Source organism: Nycticebus coucang, chromosome 5 (genome assembly GCF_027406575.1).
Source record: "Nycticebus coucang isolate mNycCou1 chromosome 5, mNycCou1.pri, whole genome shotgun sequence".
Taxonomy (NCBI): Eukaryota; Metazoa; Chordata; class Mammalia; order Primates; family Lorisidae; genus Nycticebus; species Nycticebus coucang.
This window is the reverse complement of record NC_069784.1, coordinates 45,727,488-45,730,246: the sequence shown is the minus strand read 5'-3', so window position 1 is coordinate 45,730,246 and position 2,759 is coordinate 45,727,488.

The following is a 2,759-nucleotide window of genomic DNA, read 5'->3' as shown; positions in this document are numbered from 1 at the left end:
AATCGCCACCTAAGATTACCTCCTTCATTTTACGAACGACAAAAGTGAGGGTCAGGCAGAGCCCAATCACAGGTGTGTGTAACTCTAAAGTCCAAGCTACAATGCCTTAGGGACTCACCCAGGTCCAAGAAAAAGCTCATGAATCTGGAAGTCTGGGAAGTCAGATGCTAGTTGTTGTTCTACCTCTAGCAAGCTGGGTAACTCTGGGAAAGACAGAAAGACATCTTGCTTCTGGGAGCCCAAGTTTCCTCAGCTGTAAAACAAGACTGTGGCCCTGATGACACACAAGGACCCCCATGTCTGCATTCTAAGACTGTCTAATCCAGGGCGGTCATTACAGGCCCAGGGCAGTAGGCACAGGATCCTCCCTGAAGACTCCTCACAGGTGGAGCACTGGTCCCAGAGGTAGAATCCACAGGGCACCCCTGGTCCCATCATGGCAGCACTTCCTAGCTGAGCACACAATTTGTTTCCTTCCGTTCTTCTTCCCCTTCCTCTCCTACCTGTAGACACACACAATCCTACCAGCTAGGATGAATGTCCACATCCCTCTGCTCTAAGCCATACATTCAACAACATCTAAACAGACACTGCTGCACTTAATAGTGTTTCAAGGGTAACATTAAATCAGGTTAATTGCTACCTATTTCCTTTGAGATTTAGTTATCAACAGTTCATGTTCTAGAAGAAGGAGGAACCCAAATCCTTAAATGACTGAAACTGGGAGAGGCATATCCTGATGTTTGGCACAGAGATACCTGTGTCCTTTTTGCTATCCTGCTCCCCATCCCCATCCCCATCCCCATCTGTTCAGCCGCATAAAGAGCCAAGGAATACCAGGTGCTGGAGAAAATTCCTTCAGAGCCACCCTCCTCCTGAAGTCTTCAAAAGTGGGCAACTATAGTTTTCTACATGAAGCTCTGAACTAATTCAGAACCTTCAAACCTGAGGTCCCAGACTTTGACTTGGGACATAGAACTGAGGTTATGCACTGTTCTAACACCAGGAATAACCCACAGGGAAGGGAGAGAGAAGGAGGAGATTTACCTAAGGATGTGGAAGCCAAAAGCTCAACCCCAAAGGGGCACAGTTCTGAGTCCCATTCCCAACTGCTTCATTCACCAGCTGTGTGACTTCAGGAAAGTTATTCAGCTTCTTCTTCAGTCTCCTGATATGTAAATGGAGGTAACCATTCATTACTTAGGGTTTTTATAAGAATTAGATGAGATAGTTCAAAGATCTTCCCACTGTGTAAGTACTCATTAGAATATAACTACTGTTTGGGGGAATCTGTGTGTGAATCCTGTTGCAAAGCCTACATTCTTCTTTTTGACAAATTCAGATGATTTTATACCAGGTTTTCTTAAATAAATCTTGAACTCCCACAATTTTCCACCAAAATAAAAATGTGCTTTCTTTAAAATGGGCAAGGTAGGCATAGTGGAGAGGAACTAGATAACTACATTAAAAAAAAAAAAGGGTGACATAGAGCCCCACAGATAGAAGGCTTGTTAGAGGCTGGTCCTCTTTGGCAGCATTCCCAGTTGTCTAGGAGCAGGACCTGGGGACACTGAGGGGCCATGGACTAAAGTTCTAGATTGGGAGTGGAGTATAAAGACCATCAATGCCATACAGACAGAGCTATGCCACGGGACCTTTTCTAACTAAAAGAACAATTTTTGCAAGCATGTGTGTGTGTGTGGGGATGTTCTGTATATCCCCCACACAGTATCCCTTAGCCCTCTGTCTCTTGGTGCTTTTGGTGAATGGTGCACTGGCCTGGAGAGAGTCGAGAGCTAGTTAGTTGGTCATTTCTCAAAAGGAACAAGAGCAGAGGCAGCCAGTCATCACCTCTTAGTTGTGCTGTCCCCCCCACACACACTCAACAATCCTTGAAGATATTAAAGCATACTTAGAAGCGGAGAGGTAGGAGCACGTGGCAGGGTGGACAGTTGGGTGATGGTGGATGCTCATCATTAGTCTACAGCTCAACATGCAAGCTTCTTCCTAGAGGGTTCCCACCCAGAAAATGGCAACCATCAAGAAGGCAGACCAAAAAAACGTGATGGGAGACTCATGTAAAGATGAAGCAAGGAAGACCAGGAAGGAAGGAAAAGCTGATTCTTGCCCTCAAGGGCCAATAAGAAATTAACAGATAGAACATCATGCCTGAAAGAAGCCATATGTCAGTGAATCAGTGAGTGGAAATTATTCCTGGTGGTCCTTCAGCAGATTGACACCAGCGGCTGCTGGGAGAAGAACAAAAGGAAGCCAGAGTGGAAGTTCCAGAGACCTAAAGGAACTTGTCTTAGACCCACTTCAGGCCCAGAACAGGAGCCATGGTGTTTGAACATTCAAAAAGTTTCACAGTGAGAAACCCCCAAAGAAAAGCACGGGTTGCACCCTTTGGCTCCAGGGCTATATTCTTCAGAATTACTTCCTGCCCTGCCCTATGTCCTGCAAACACAAAAATGTGTTTGTTCTGTGAGACTGGCTCATAAAAATGACATGAGCTAATCTCACCCCATCCAGAAATGTCTAAAATAAAACAAAAATCATAGCTGGCCCTAAACCAACTCTGAATGCTCAGAATGTTTAATCCCAAGATTTTTCACCCACTCGTGGGCAGAAGCCCCTCCTTGTGATGAAACTCACTCCCCTCCTTCCCCTACCCCTGTGACACCATCCCCCACTTGTTCCCCTCCAAGCTTCAGAAGCTTAAAGCTTTGCAAACATTTTTGACTCTTCTTTCAGTCATT